Source organism: Tachypleus tridentatus, chromosome 6 (assembly GCF_004210375.1).
Source record: "Tachypleus tridentatus isolate NWPU-2018 chromosome 6, ASM421037v1, whole genome shotgun sequence".
In the NCBI taxonomy this organism is placed as follows: Eukaryota; Metazoa; Arthropoda; class Merostomata; order Xiphosura; family Limulidae; genus Tachypleus; species Tachypleus tridentatus.
In genome coordinates, this window is record NC_134830.1 from 55758602 (window position 1) to 55775759 (window position 17158).

Here is a 17158-nt window from a genome sequence, read left to right on the forward strand (position 1 = left end):
AAAGTTTTGTGAACGTTGACAAGAATGTTTTAACAAAAACTGATAAAACTGATTTAAAATCTATAATAAAATCGCAAGATGGTAACAGTGTGAGATATTCAGAAGATGAACAAAATGCAAGAAAAGGTAGTGAGGAAATAGAAATTCCTACTTCATTGCAAGTGTTAAGTTATATTAACGCTATCAAATTGTATGCAAAAATGAAGGGGAAAAACGAACTTTATGAAAAGTCCTTAGATTTGGCGTTCTCTTTTAACCGCATAAGAAAACCCATTAAAAAAATACGAAACAGTTGAAATTGAACACTATCTTCAAATAAATTTGATTAAGATTCTGTGTACTTGTGTATATTTTGAATCTCTATTTTTGTTCTTATTCTAATAAATATAGCATAAACAGTATAATAACTTTATTCACAAATGTCTTACTTCTCTTGAGTCAAGCAAGTATATCATTCCGCTAAAATATTATATACAATTAAGGAAATGCATATCACTGCCTAAGCCGGGGCCTGTCATGGCCAAGCGTGTTAAGGCGTGCGACTCATAATCTGAGAGTCGCGGGTTCGCAACCCCTTCGCGCCAAACATGCTCGCCCTTTCAGCCGTGGGGGCGTGATAAAGTTACGGTCAATCCCACTATTCGTTGGTAAAAGAGTAGTCTAAGAGTTGGCGGTGGGTGGTGATGATTAGCTACCTTCCCTCTAGTCTTACACTGTTAAATTAGGGACGGCTAGCACAGATAGCCCTCGAGTAGCTTTGTGCGAAATTCCAAAAAACAAACAAAACAATCTTTACTAATCTATCTGTCTATCCGTTTGTTTATTCTTATACCTAATTATCTATCAGTAGGTGATGAGTTTTGAACAACAAAAACTTGGTATGGTGAACACCACTTCTATATCCAATACATTCTTTGCACGCTTGCTCAAACATGTGGAACAAGTTAATTTACATATCGTATTTTACGCAGTTACTAAAACTTGACACCCAACAGTACCAGTAGGAGGCACTTATAGCTAAACATATCAACTGTTCTTTGCACTCTTGTTGATTTCACAAAATAACTTTTCATGTCGTAGTAAGTCTGGACATATACATGTGTTTTTTGCATTTGTATATAGTTTTCAGTTGTACAATGATTGTTAATTACTAGTCTTTTATTTTATTTTTAAACGCCTAAAAATAAAAATAGCGTAAAATTGTAAATGTTTTAACTGTAAAAACGTTGAAAAACGTGGTTAATATTACTCACTTGACCGAAGTGTTAGTTTGTAAGTTATCTACGTTGTGTCGTTTCTCTCTTTAAGTGGTCTATGTTTCTTAAAACGTCCGGCATGACCAGGTGGGTTAAGGCGTTCGACTCCTAATCTGAGGATCGCGGGTACGAATCCCCGTCGAACCAAACATGCTCACCCTTTAAGCCGTTGGTGCGTTATAATGTAACGGTCAATCCCGCTATTCGGTGGTAAAAGAGTAGCCCAAGAGTTGGCGGTGGGTGGTGATAACTAGTTGATTTCCCTCTAATCTTACACTGCTAAATTAGGGACGGCTAGTGCAGATAACCCCCCGTATAGCTTTGCTCAAAATTCAAAATAAATAAATAAATGTCTCTTAATATGGAAAATTTTGGAAATTATTTAATTACAAGAACACTTTCAATTGTAGTTAGTGAAAACAGTGTCAGATTATATATTGTCACATAATAATTAGATGAAAAACTCTGTAAAAGCATTTCTACAGACGCTATAAGATGAATTTGTTTCAGTAATATCTTTAATCAAACCGCTGACAACTCGGTCTGTCTTGTATTTGATTCTCGGTGTTGAGGGTTCGATTATTAACTGCATTGTCGTAATCTTATATATATATTTTGCATTTTGTTTAATTAGGTTTATCAATGGATTATCTGTGCTATTTTCATTTATTTTTGTTCTGAGGTCTGTTTGCACAGATATGAGAAAAAACATTTTAAGCATGTGATGCGTTTTAAAAGTTAATAATAACATCAACGTATTTACCTACAATGATATAACGTGGGATGTCTCTCCTTCGGGGTTGTACTTAGCTAGGATAAAGTTTTCTCACAGTCGGCTCTACATAGTTTTGTCTTGGGTACGGTCATTTGATAGGTTAAAATTGTATGTTCCAAAGGGTGCAAATATTGATTACGAAAGACCACTGTAAACAACCTTCCGATATGAATTCGATAGTCCTTGTTTTCAGATCGTGGCTTTGGTTGGGTTTGTTTTTAAATTTCGTCTAAAGCTACACAAGAGCTATCTGGGCTAGCCCGTCCCTAATTTAGCAGTTTAAGACTAGAGGGAAGGCAACTAGTCATCACCACCCTTCGCCAACTTTTGGGCTACTCTTTTACCAACGAATAGTGGGCTTGACTATCACGTTTTTACGCTCCCACGGCTGAAAGGACAAGCATATTTGGCGTGACGGGGTTCGAACTCCCGCAACTATACATATATATTTTCAAATGTTTACTTCGTTCTTCTACTAATAAGAAAACAAAGCGCGGTGAATTAATTACTCGAGTGATGCCAAACAAATAATGGTGAAAGTACAAATTAATGTTCTTAATATCACGTGTAGATAAGAAGGAAAATGTCTCAAAAAATTATATGTTGGGTCGTAAAGCGCAAAGCTGCACAAAGGGTTGATGTCATAAACCTGCAGGCTTACCGGTGAGCTCTAGGCCTGGCATAATCTGGCAGTTAGTGCGTTCAACTTATTATTGCGGGTCGATGGATCGAATCCCCCTCATTGAACATCCTCGCCCTTTCAGACGTAGTGAAGTTATAATATTACTGTCAATCCCACTGTTCGTTTGTTAAAAAAGAAAGAGTAACCCAACAGTGGGCAGTGTTGACTAACTGCCTTCTTTATAGTCTATCACTGCCAAATTAGGGACGGCTAGTGTCATGTTATTAGCTATGCTGGACAAAACTGATTAGAAATAGTCGATTTTGTGCACACGTCTAATTTTCGAATTTAATATATATGTATATGTATTGATGCGAAGCAAATATGTACGTGTTTAGTAGACGGAGAGTTGGTGAAAGTGATGTTAATTTCGTAGTTTTTCTGTTTTCCTTGAATTCCTCGAGGACGGTGCATGAGAAAAATAATCTCTATATATATGATATATGTCAGTTCGCGGAAGCTAATTTCTTTTAATATATATATTTTTTCAAGAGTAATGTGCGTGACCGTTATGAATATCCGGTTGGAAGCTTCCACAAAAAATATCTAGCGCCACGGCCTTATCTTGTTTTATTTTTTTTAATTTCGCCCAAAACTGCACAATTAGCCGTCCCTAATTTAGTAGTGTAAGACAAGAGGGAAGGTAGCTAGTTATCACCACCCACCGCCAACTCTTGGGCTACTCTTTTACCAACGAATAGTGCGACTGACCGTCACATTATAACATCCCCACGGTTGAAAGGACGATCATGTTTGGTGCGAGCGGATTCAAACCCGCGACACTCAGATTACGAGTCGAACGCCTTAACCACCTGGCCATGCCGGGCTTTCCTTATCTTATACCGTACGTTATCTCGTTATCAGCTTAAAACGCTAGAGCTTCCTTATGTCTTATTACGTAGTCTCTGAGTGGCTCAATAGTAAATCTGAGAGCTCGTACTGCTAAACAATCGGGTTGTGATCTTCGTGGTGGGTACAGTATAGATAGCCTATAGTGTAACTTTATGCCTAATTACAACCAAACACAAACATTGAGAAAAAAATATATATATAATACACATCTTCAGAAAACGAAATTCTAGCCTATTTGTACCCTTGCTGAATTGTGATCTTGGTTTACACGTGATTACGTACATGGATTAGCATAGATTTAGGCCCGGCATGGCCAAGCGTGTTAAGGCGTGCGACTCGTAATCTGAGGGTCGCGGGTTCGCATTCCGGTCGCGCCAAACATGCTTGCCATTTCAGCTATGGGGGCGTTATAATGTGACGGTCAATCCCACTATTCTTTGGTAAAAGAGTAGCCCCAGAATTGGCGGTGGGTAGTGATGACTAGCTGCTTTCCCTCTAGTCTTACACTGCTAAATAAGGGACGGCTAGCACAGATAGCCCTCGAGTAGCTTTGTGCGAAATTCCAAAACAAACAAACAAAAGCATAGATTTATCGATTTTTGATGAGCTGATATATATATATATTTTTTTTTCACTGTCGAATTTCCCCACGTTCTGCCAGTAAAATGACAATATTAATGAAGTTAGCTTGTAGTTTAAGAGATCAAATATGACATTTTTTTAATAATCGTCTTATCTCCCTGTGGAATACCGCTTCAGTGCACAAGAACATCCTTTGCAGAAAAAATGTAAACATCCGCCATTTTGTTATTGTACGTCCCTTTTGACATAAAACATATTTTGAAAGAGAGACAGAGATTTGTTGCATTTCATTCAATCCCATTCTTATCTAACCAAATAAAATCAAATACCTGGCCACTGAGATATGCTTTTTCTACAAGATTGTTTGTTTTTTAATTTCGTGCAAAGCTACACGAGGGCTATCGACTCGTAAGCTGAGAGTCCCGAGTTCGGATTCGAATCCCTGTCGCACGCCCTTTCAACCGTGGGTGCGTTATAATGACACGGTCAATCCCACGATTTGTTGGTGAAAGAGTAGCCCAAGAGTTGGCGATGGGTGGTGATGAGTGGCTAGTTTCCTTTCCTCTAATCTTACACTGCTAAATTAGGAACGGGTAGCGCAGATAGCCCTCGTGTAGCTTCAGACGAAATTCAAAACAAACCAACTCATTAACCTGAAACGGATACCAAGATATTCCATTTCCTATACGTAATTCAATGAGATACTGCTTGACCACTGACTCTAATACTACATTTTGTCTCTGATGTTGTCACTTCTAGTTGGTTATCTCAATTATATGACGTTTCAAAAGTTTTCAACCAGGTTATACACTGGGTCAGGTATTCTCAGTATTGGTAATTTGTGTCATTAGATATATCTTCAAATCTAATTCCAATTTAGAAAGTTATATTTCAGAAAATGAGACGTTTCGCCAGTCAACTGATTGCCGACTTTTCACATGGCTTTGCTTTAAACAAACAACCAGTCCATCGGAGGACAAGCTACAGATAGTTATTTTGTGTGAAAAACGTGTAGCCTTCTGTAGTGATATAAAAATAGTTTATAGTTTCGTCGTTTCTCGCATAAGATAAGAACGAACGAAAAGTGAAGTGTTTTTATGGTCTAACTTGTGACGCAACGTTGTCAATCATGGAAGGTTGAGTACATTATATTACAACGATTTTCAGCAACTGACAGGACAAACAGAAGCACAGCTAAACGGATTGTATCAAAACTACACTTCAATACTGTTGTTGTTGTTATTGTTTTTGTTTTCCATAGTTAGTATAACGCTACTGAAAAGTGATCGCTTTTGGGATACAAAAGATCCATTCACTCCTATCGAAAGGTGTGTTCATATCGGGGATTTGGAATTTCCACAACAACGATAATTATTGTGCTTAATGACACTGGAAAACAAATGAATATGGATCAAATTAGGTTTACCAGGGTCATTATAAAGAGACCCTCAACAAGTCGCACCCCATCTGGGGTAAGCAAAGTGTAGCGTATTGTAACAAATAAGCATAGACAAACGCAAAGTTCAGTGGTGAAAGGCGTCTATGTGTCTTAGGCAACAGTATGCAACACAACCAAGATGGATTTTCACCTAAAAATGGGACTTAAGTCACTCGTACGTACGTTGCTTTCTTAACATATCCGTTCAACCGTTGTAATCCTCATGCAACTGAAAAAGTTACGTCATCGAACCCAGTTCCCATGTAACTGTGTGATTATGCTATTGAAATGGGCACCCGGAAATCGTCGTCCTTGTATACTTATTGAATTGTGGAAAGCTTTCAGGGAACAATGGTATGCTTTGGAAATGACAGTTTTTTGCTTTTTGTTTTGCATTGGAAACTACTCTTCAAAACTAGTATCAAAATGTACGATCGTGAGATAGAGTACAAATAAACACTGCGAGATTTCAAAGTCGATTTAGTATAATGTACTAAATCTTATATGTTTTACTGAATTTATTTCACCTCGGAAAATGAAAGGTTGATATATCTTCAGAAATATATTGAAAACAAAGAATGATTTTTTTGGGTTCGTATGACCGTGCTGATTAAATAACAAATATTCCCGCAACATTTTGCTTGAAGTTTATGGTAACAATTCGAGATATGTAACTAAATACCCATACACTTTAAAGATTTTATTATGAGTGTACTATCAATGAGCGATACAGTTTTTGTTGGTTTTTTAACGCAGCAAATGACGCTTTAATTTTATGGTGTGAAACTTGTGTGAAAGTGTCGAGCAAAAATGAACAACAAACTGTTCTGATTCTCTGAATTTGTCTTCTGGATTTTCACTTCGTCTTCTTCTAAGAATCGTTTGCCATTAACCATATGGCCAAACATTAACGATGAACAAGCATAATTTATTTCAGATCTGCAATATTTCACGAGTTCTATCGATCCTGTAAATCAACTACACTCTTAGGACACGTGCTTATCATGTGTTGTAATCTGTAGGCTACGATATAAGGAAGGTATAAAGTAGCTTGGTTTTTGGATCTGTGAGCTACGAAAAAAAAGAAGGCATAAAATAACTTGGTTTCTGGATCTGTGGGCTACGATATAAAGAAGGCATAAAATTACTTGGTTTTCGGATCTGTGGGCTACGATATAAGGATAGTATGAAATAGCTTGATTTTCAGATCTGTGAACTAAGACATAAATAAGGTGTAAAATATATTGATTTTCGACTTGTAAAAATGAACAGTAAAGTAGTAATAAATAAATAAATAATTTTCGGACGTCAAGTCTTGTTTATTCTTGTTTATTAACTTCTGTTTTCTGTGTCAGGAACAGGTCAGATTATTAACACATTATTATCCTTGGATAGGACGCCGGTTTTATCAATGGTAAAATCCTGGCTATACACTGTCGCTTATTATAAAGCCGGATAAACTTACGCAAATGGGATTCTAATCTTACACAAAGGCTCCACAATAATACGTCGTAAGCAAGCCTTAAACTTTTCGACTACGAGTCCAAAGCATTAACATCCACGTTACATTGCCCTTTAATAGGGTAAGCTGGAATATATCGTATTATCGTACATATGTATATACATTCTTTTCTTTTTTTCAATAAGATCACCTTACATTACTTCCTGAATTACTTCATTACATTTCTGATCATTCTACGATAGAAAATAATAATATTTTTATCTGGAAGTTCCCCCTCCACCGATATTTATCCTCCCTCATATTCTAAATGTCTTCATCTTCTTAGTAATGTATACTCGTATTGCTATAGTGACACCAGCATTTACGCTGTCTCAAAAATTTGGCACTAAATCTATTAAAACACTGCATACAATTTAATTTTGTGTGGTAGAATTGTTAAAAGATCCCTACTGTAAACTAGTGGTTGGTTAATCAAACTAGTTCAGTTCGTAGAACACTTGGCTGCGAAATGGTTAGCGTTCGGTATTGAACCGAGTTAAAAACAGATTAGATTACCACATATGTGTTTAACCAAATGTCTATTTACTACTGGTAAAGACACTCATGCGCTTGTTTTAGAAAATATTCTTAAGATTTTACTATTGTACATTCCAACATGTTATTGGTGATGAACAGATGATTCAAATAAGTTTAACACAAAAGTTGAAACAATGATTTTACATGACATAGAAACTTTATAGTCAATTTCTCTCTTTATTCGGTTAAATATATCCTAGTGGATATTGTACAGGTCTATGGAAATTCAAGTCCAATGTTCGCATCCCGGTACACCCTTACATAAAAAACAACAATAAGCAAACAAACCCATCGTGTTCTGAACATACTGGTTATGGGTGCATCATAAGAGTGACAGTAAAAATATCACTATTCGGTCAAATAAGAATATCCCAAGGATAGGTGATGGTTGTTATTGACTACCAGTTCTAAATTATTGACGGTTTGCGCAGATAGCTCTTGAGTAGCTCTGCATGAGTATCCGAAACGGACAAAACAACACTCATGATCACAGTTTTAGCGTGCGTAGCACACTGAGCTTTAATAACATGTTTTAAGTATGCTGTGACACAAACAAGAACATTCTAACAATATATAAATGAACTGAATGATTTATTTTTGTATGATAACATTTTTATAATTACCTATATAATAAACTTCCATATAATCTTCGGATTTGTAGCCACAAAACACATTTAAACATTGTTTAATGCCTTAAAGCGACAAACACATCTGAACATGGTTTAATACCTTGTAACTACTAAACATTTTTATCCCATGTAAACTTTTGGGATAATTAGACTCTTTCTTCATCCTAAACATTCTGGAAGTCTTTACATACAAACAAACATATGGCTGCCATTTTTTTAAATGACTTGTGGAAATCGTCGCTGGAGATCAAATTAACGTAAAATAAAAAAATGGCCAGTTTTAAAATACTGTAAAATCAGGAATAAAAGATATAGAGAAAAAACAAACCACGAAACAAAATGACGTTCGTATAGCAATATATACGTAGATGCATAAGAAGGATTCGTTGTTATTAAACACAAAGATACACAATGAACTATCTGGCCACCACGGATATCGAAATCCGATTTATAATATTGTAAGCCTATAGACCTACCACTGAATCAATGGAAGGACCTATAGAGAAGGATGAATTAACAAGAATGAGAAGAGAACAAGGGATGAAAATTGTCAGTTTCATTTGTCTCTGTACATGTGTATCAACAGAATCCCGGCTTATGTGAGTTTCACGACTGCAAACCGTTCTGAATTGAAAAATGTATATTAGAAATAGAACCATGTTAACAGCAGGAGCGAAACGAAGTGACTGTGTTTATTCAAGCAGCCAACTGAAGCTAAGGTCCCACCCCCTGACGTTAATAACTAACATGACATCTGAGTATACAGACAGAAGATGGACGAGGCAGTTATTTTATTTTATATAAGCATGTTTTTATTGCACTTAACCCTGCGTGACATTTCCCTAAGTTTTATTTTTTTGTGTGTTTTTACTATTTTAGTTCATCAGTACGTAAGTGACAGTTTATGACGTAACATATCCGTCAAAATCTGTTTCCCAACCTTTAGAGGAAATTAACCACACCTGGCGAAAGAGTGCAACTTCTCTCACGGATCAGCTGATCAAGTTTTTATAATTGTAAGGGTTTAGGTCTCAAAGAAATCAAATTATGATCTATGTTTTTTCGAAAACCAAAATGATAGAGTAATCAAAGTGGCAGTCAGTACTAGGAATAACGTAAGATGTGTTATTTACAAACCTTTTGACTAAGAAAATCTAGTTATTCTTCTGCTTCTCTGCTTAAGTGAATTGCAGAATTAAATATTAAATACATTACTTACGTTGTCATTATGGGGACCACAGGTATCGAGGACTCATTACGGGGATCAAAAGGCTTATTAAGGAGAATAAGTAAGCTTATGATGTAAGAATATGTGTCATAAACTGATAATATATATTGTCTTTAAATATTCTAGAAATTGACTGTCAAACATTGCACAATAACCATAATTAATTTAAACACACATGCATATTTATATATATAGGCATAAAATATTATTGTGGTTTGGTAGATATATATATATATTATCATAAGTACAATGTAAAGGTGTGATATAGAAATATATCATAAGTATCTTCTTCCTAGTGCTATTTGATTTCAAGTCCCTTCGTCATTCTGGATATGTACAGGTTTCACACAACACGTGTTCGAGAAACATGTTGACATTGTTTCAAGTTATCTCTTTTATCCAGTGTCATTTTTCAAGTAGGAGAACATTGCTAAACAGACCTCGTTTAATAATAAGACTGTTTCTCTGGTCATGTAGGTGATATCGAGAGATCACGGACTCACCAGTGTGAAATGAGAATGATCAGTCACGCAGCCTCATTAGGTAAATGCGAGGTTTCATTATAGAAACCTCTCGTTTAATCGCTTCCCCGCAGCATTGCGGTATATCTGCAGACCTACAACCGTAGAAACCGCGTTTCGATACCAGTAGTGGACAGAGCACAGATATCTACTATGTAGATTTATGATTAATTACAAATAAACAAATTCATTAAACGAGATTGTCTTAAGGTGGGAACGTCGATTAGAAAGCGACACTCAGACATAAGTAAATATTAATATACACCTTGTATTAATGAAGATTGTATTCCTGTGTATCTATGTTAATTCCAGTTATTTCTAGACTAAACTATTCTGTGATATCATATCTTGTTAAATCAGTGATGACGAGAAACCCACTTGTTGAGAAATTTATATGCAAAAAACGGCTCGTTTGGGCTGAGAAAACACTTTACATAGAAGAGCGAACAACGTTTCGACCTTTGTGAACCTGACGATGACCGAAGAAGGTCGAAACGTTGTTCGCTCTTCTATGTAAAGTGTTTTCTCAGCCCAAACGAGCCGTTTTTGCATATAAATATCTTGTTAAACTTTCCGTAAAACAAACCTCTCACTTAAATACCAGATCTGTGTTCAGTTCACTCGGGTGTTTTCAATAAATAATACTAATAATTATATAGTATACAGAAGATCAGAACACTTTGTAACTAACTAATTAGGACATATCGAGATGTATAAAGTTGTTTCACTCATTTCACAAGATGGAATAATGAGATACATTCTTTTTAAAAGTTCTTTTAAAACTAAAAACTGTTTCCACTAGTGATGATATTGTGATTATTCATCGAAACCTCGAAGGCTTACGTTAGTCATTCGTGTTTATGCGGTTGTTAACAGAATTTTCAGAACTCGAGAGAATACGAAGTTGGTAAACAAAGTTTTAGAAGATTTACACACCAAACCTATTTGAAACCCAGATTAAAAACAAAACAAAACTTGTTAAAACGTACTTATTGTATATACATTTCCTTTAAAAAATGAAATGTTTTTATTAGTGTAAAATGATATGAGCATTACTTTGAAATTGCCTTTTTTAAAAGTTATTTTGATGTTATAGCTTTACAGGAAATTGCGGTTTAAAGGTTTTACAACAGAAAGAAATCATGTTCGTTAAATTTGAACAACACACATAAAGAGATATTAACATTAATGCATAAGAGTCGCTATTAGTGGGCTTTATATATAATATATATATATAATTGTTTTGTTTTTTGCGTATTTGCTTTTTCTTTGTTTTCTTTATAATATTTATATGCACACGCAATGGACGGACAGACATCTGTTTTCTTAAGTAATATTACCTTGTTAGTAGAGCGTGATATTTCAAGCCGCAGTCTAAAACCAAGGACTCAAGAACTCATATTCGAAAAGCTGTTTATAGAATTTCCTTGTAAACAACATTTTCAATATTTGCATCCCCAGGGACACAAATCGTTAACCGATCAAATAACCGTACGCTGGATAAATATAGAAAACTTGGTTCAATTGAGGGCAACCCCGAATGAACGATATCCATTTTTCCAAGTTCCAAGTTAACAACTCCTATATCAGATTTGCTTGAAATTTCCATAAATATGTTCGGCTTTGGAAAAGATATTATCTTGTTTGTTTGTACGAAGTTAAGCACAAGACTACACAATGGGTTATCTGTGCTGTGCCTGCCAACAGTATCGAAACTCAGTTTCTACTAGCGTTGTACATAAGTTCGTGAACATACCGCTGTGCCACTCTTCAATGATGTTGTCGTGTGTCAGACAAACAATTGAAATCTTTCTGAGCTTAGGATATAATGACTTGCTTTATGTGCTTGCTTAAAGGTTTACAATTACAAATAAACAACCTATAACGTACTAAAAAAGTAACACGCTAATAAATTACTAATTATCTTGAACAACCACGACAATAAATTATAAATTACCGAAAACAACTATACAAATATACTATGAGTTACCTAATATGAAATAAACTATACAATACCAAAACTAACCAAAAATAAAATTCTAATCAGCAGCAAGTCTTAAGGCGTGTAATTCTAATATCTTGGTATCATTGCTCATAGTGGGCACAGCGTAGGTAGCCCATTGTGCTTAACTACGAAGAAACAACAACATATAAATAAGTAACTTAAAAAATCTTCGCATACAAACTATAAATTATCTAAATAAATTACATAAATGTAAACTACTAAATAGTTCTGTTTAGAGATGTAGAATAGGACCTATAGAAAAAGAGTATAAACCGCTAAAAACAACACCAACAAAAGATCTAATCAACAGCACCATCTATCGTAAAAAGCGTTAATTAAATAGAGAGCGCTAAAGTAATTAACCCGACTGATTATATCAAAAGCAAGATAAATGTTATTACGTTACGAAGTCAAACGAGATTCCAACAACTAGTCTAGGAGTAATTAACACAGATTCAGTTTTACAGAAGGGGTCAAAAAAGCAAGCATGTCCGAAACTAGTCGTAAGGCACGTATGTGCTTCGAAGGGTTTGTTACAACATTTGAGAAAAATAAACAAACAACAACGTAATACATACCCTTAGTTAAACAGCAATCATATTTTATTATTAAATTACCGCCATATTAATAAGGTATGCATCATTAAAGTTCGCGGTAAGCCTGATGGTAGGGTCTTAATCCAGGAAATTAACATTCCAATCACTCGTGGGTTGTTAATGGCATCGCGTATGATTATTTTTAGTTTTTCTTTTCTTACCAAAATTGTTTGGGTTGACCTGGCCTGGCCTGGCCTGGCTTGACCACGTGGTTAAGGTACTCGACTCGTAATCTGAGAGTGGCGGGTTAAAATCCCTTTCACATCAAACATGCTCATCTTTTCAGCCGTGGGGGCGTTATAATGTTACCGTCAATCCTACTATTCGTTGGTAAAAAAAATAGCCCAAGAGTCTTACACTGCTAAATTAGGGACGGCTAGCGCAGATAGCCCATTCGTGTAGTCTTGTGCGAAATTCGAAAACCAAACCATTATTTGGGTTTATTATGTCACAAAGCGAGCTTTAAAATCAATTTTATTGTTACAAAATGTAGTTTGCACAAAAACTATGAATTATTGTAAAAAACTTGGAAGTAAAGAGAGATAAAATAGGAAACCCCTTGTTTTATCTAAACTTAGTATTTAACATGTAAAGTATTGCTAAGAAAAGTAATACTTTAATATCGTTATCTTTATTTTATTTAAACAACTATACTATTGCCATCTATAGCAAAAAATTATATTTATTAAAATAAAATAATAGAATAATTGAAGCTGCCGTATCGAGAAGATAAAAAGGTATTTAAACTAACCTGAAAAATGTCAAAATATATTTTTCTTTAAATGGCAAAAGCCAAAAAAATATATATTTCTGATTCTTGTCGAAGAAAATTTTTGTTATGATTTATAATGAAATTACATATAAATTCATGGGAGAGAAGTGAAAAAAAGAAACTTGCAGCCACCATAAAACCATCCAACACCGATAATAACCACGGTACATTACAGGATGACCCATCTTATGATTTGTGTCTCGGTGTTGGATGTCTTTCTTATTCTTTTCTTCCATGCGTTTATATCTAATCGTATTTCATCTGAGGCTTGGGTTCGCTGTGTAAAGGGGCCCGGCATGGCCAAGCGTGTTAAGGCATTCGACTCGTAATCCGAAGGTCGCGGGTTCGAATCACCGTCACACCAAACATGCTCGCCCTCCCAGTCGTGGGGGCGTTATAATGTGACTGTCAATCCCCCCTATTCGTTGGTAAAAGAGTAGCCCAAGAGTTGGCGGTGGGTGGTGATGACTAGCTGCCTTCCCTCTAGTCTTACACTGCTAAATTAGGGACGGCTAGCGTAGATAGCCCTCGAGTAGCTTTGCGCGAAATTCAAAAACAAACAAAAAAACAAATCGCTGCGTAAAATTCGCGTTATCCTTCCTTATAATGTTTGTATTCTTTTCTTGAATATTTAGCTTTTATGAGTAAATAAATGTTTAAAATTCTACATTTCGGAGGCGGCCTAAACATGATTAAAGGTATATATATAACTATCTTCCGAAATATACTGTTTATTAAAGTCAAATATTTGTTTGTTTGAAATAAAGCACAAAGCTACACAATGAGCTCTCTGTGCTCTGTCCAAAACGGGCATCGAAATCCGGTTTCTAGCAGTGTAAGTCCACAGACATTCCACTGTGCCACTGGGGAGCTAAATTTAAGAAGAGTATGAGCTGAAATATTAGATATTATTCGAATTTTGATGGCTTTTCAAGAAAGAATTAATACTACATTTGACTCAACGTGTTAGCCTCTGTTATTTAGGTTTCTTTCTTTGTCCACCCCAGCTAGGATAGTGGAATTCTATGGACTTACAACACTAAAATCCGGGTTTTTATTTCCCTCTGTGGGAACAGCAAATAACTCACTGCAGTTTGCTATAAAACAATTAAACGATTTTTTTTTATAATGACAATTAACAAAAAAAAGTGAAGTCGTTAAAACCCACATTTTAAATATGAAATACATTTGTTTCGTGACAATATTTTGTGTTTTACTTTGATAGTTTATCTTTGCTCTGCCCATTACAGGTATACTGGTGTGCCACTGGGGGGAAGGATTTAAAATGTGGTTGAAGTATTAATTAATGTATTTTATAATCATATTTTGGTCGTTAAATTCATTGTTTGGAATTAGGCACAAAGTTACACAATGGAGTTTCTGTGCTTTTCCCACCACGTGAGTTCACAGACATACCGCTGTTTCACCGGGAAGGGGGGGCTGTAAACTGTGGCTGAAGTACTGATTCATTTTATAATTGTACTTTGGTTGCTAAATACCAATGACTTTATACAGGTCTTTAACCTTTTCTTTTTTTAAAGAATTTTTTCAATAGTTGTCCGCAAGAGGCATCGCTGAAGTCATAACCTGTTCTAAGTCTTGAGATAAACAGCTACAAAAATCGCATAAATGTCGAAATTCGTTAGGTTTCGTCAGGGAAAGTAAAGTCACGTGACCAAATTATCCAAGATTCGGTCCTTGACAGCATATGCTTGTTTGACCATTGTACCTGGCGTAAGGATGGAGCCATCATTTATTCTACGTAGACGAAATAATTTTGACGCTGACTGACATACCTATCAAAAGTGTGTGTGTGGGGGGGGGGGGTTAGAGTGAATAATAGGACTTCAGTCCGTGACTCTACAGAATGATGTTTGATAAAGGAAGTCACCCCCTTTACGACCCCTAGCGAGCAGAGTTTATAAACGATCTCGTTAATGATCAGATAAAAAACTATTTTGATCTTTAACAAACAAAAGGTGATGTAAATCATTGAACTTCTAACGTCGGATCGGTTTACAAATTTTTTCGAAATAAATCGATTAAGTGAGAAGTAAAGCTTGAAGGATTCAAACTCAATAGTTCTGTTATTTATAGTTTCTACGCAGCAACCAGAAACACGGATTATTAACCAAATTTGGCCTCTGTAACAATATGGAAATTTTCGAATAACAACGGATGCTATGATACTGTAACATTTGACATATATATCAGGAGATGGGAGAATCGCTTGGGACAACTTAATCTTTGAGTCTTTTCTCCAGTTTTCTACTTTTTTATTTTTCCCCTTATTTCATGTTATCCGGTGGGACAGCAAAAACGTCTACGTGCATACAACGCTAAAATCCTGGGTTCGATTCTCTTCAGTGGTTACAATGTAGTTTTGATCTAAAACGAACAAACAAAACAAGACTGAATCCGGTTGACAGTTCGCTTTCCCTTTTCGCAAAATCGTGCCTCGCGGTAACATCCCCATATATCTGTCGATATAGTTTATATATGTGTGTGTGTGTGTGTATATATACTGAAAATGAATAAAAATATCTTTACCACAATCAACATGAGAAAATGGAAAATCACACGTTTAGAAAAAACCGTTTATCTATTTTGCACCTTACTGTAACCCAGTAATATTGGCAACTGATCCATTTTCATCTTTCGTTATTTAGTAGATAAGTAGACGAAAACAATAAAGTTAAATATATGCAGCGCGTATAGCGATCTTATTAATGTCTTTGTAGAACAACAGAATAACCCTATGAATTTATTGGTCAAATCATCACAATTTTCACTTCTCCTCTTTACCATTAATCCAATACTGCTATAATTTTGAAATAACATCGTATGACCATTTAGCTATATAATAAGCTTTTGTTTAGAAAACGAACAACAACACTGTAAACAAAACCAAAACCTTCTTAATTCTCTCATTCTAAAACGTGTGAAAACAATAATAAAATACGAACACATTCCAAAAGAAAAAGTAAATAATTTAAGGCTAATGGTAAATAAATCCTTCACGCCAATCCTGTTAATTTATCTTATCGAAACCGAAGACAAGTTCTCCAAACCTATAAAAATAAAACTCTAAAAATCAAAGTCTCATCTATTCCCCCAGGAAATATAAAAAATCTAATCAATCTCACAATTGTAGGACATGAAAACTTGCTTCACTTATATGTAATTGTAAAAAGAAAAGCAGAAACGGTCATAAGAACTACAAAACACAAAATGTTAAACTGAAAACTTGTATCTTTCTCCATGCGGACCTAACAAATGATAAGGACTGGATTTAATCTAGTTTAGAGTGTGGAACAGCCAACCAAGGTGGACTAATAGGCCCCATGTTATTCGTTATGCTATTTTAAACCTCCCTGCCGAAATATGGTGATACTCCATTAACAGGGAGCGCAATAGTGGTTAAAATGCAAAAATGCCCATAAAAAATTTAAAACGCGAAATTGAAAAAAATGTATGTTCCCCCTCTTGGACCAACTAAACCTCCACATTAATTTTTGTGAAGATCCATCCTAACCCTACAAAGTAGTTAATGGACATGAAACAAATTGTACTATTTATTATATTTATATAGATATATTTAAAGTTATAATACTAATAGTTTCTTTAGATTGCAAAATATTTGTCAAAAATTATCATTTTCTGCCTACCTCACTATCGCAAGTGGACATTGATGGAGGCTGAGTACGTTCAAATAGCGCAACGCCAGAAACCGGGTTTCGATACCCGTAGGGCAGAGTAAAGATAGCCAATTTGTAGCTTTACC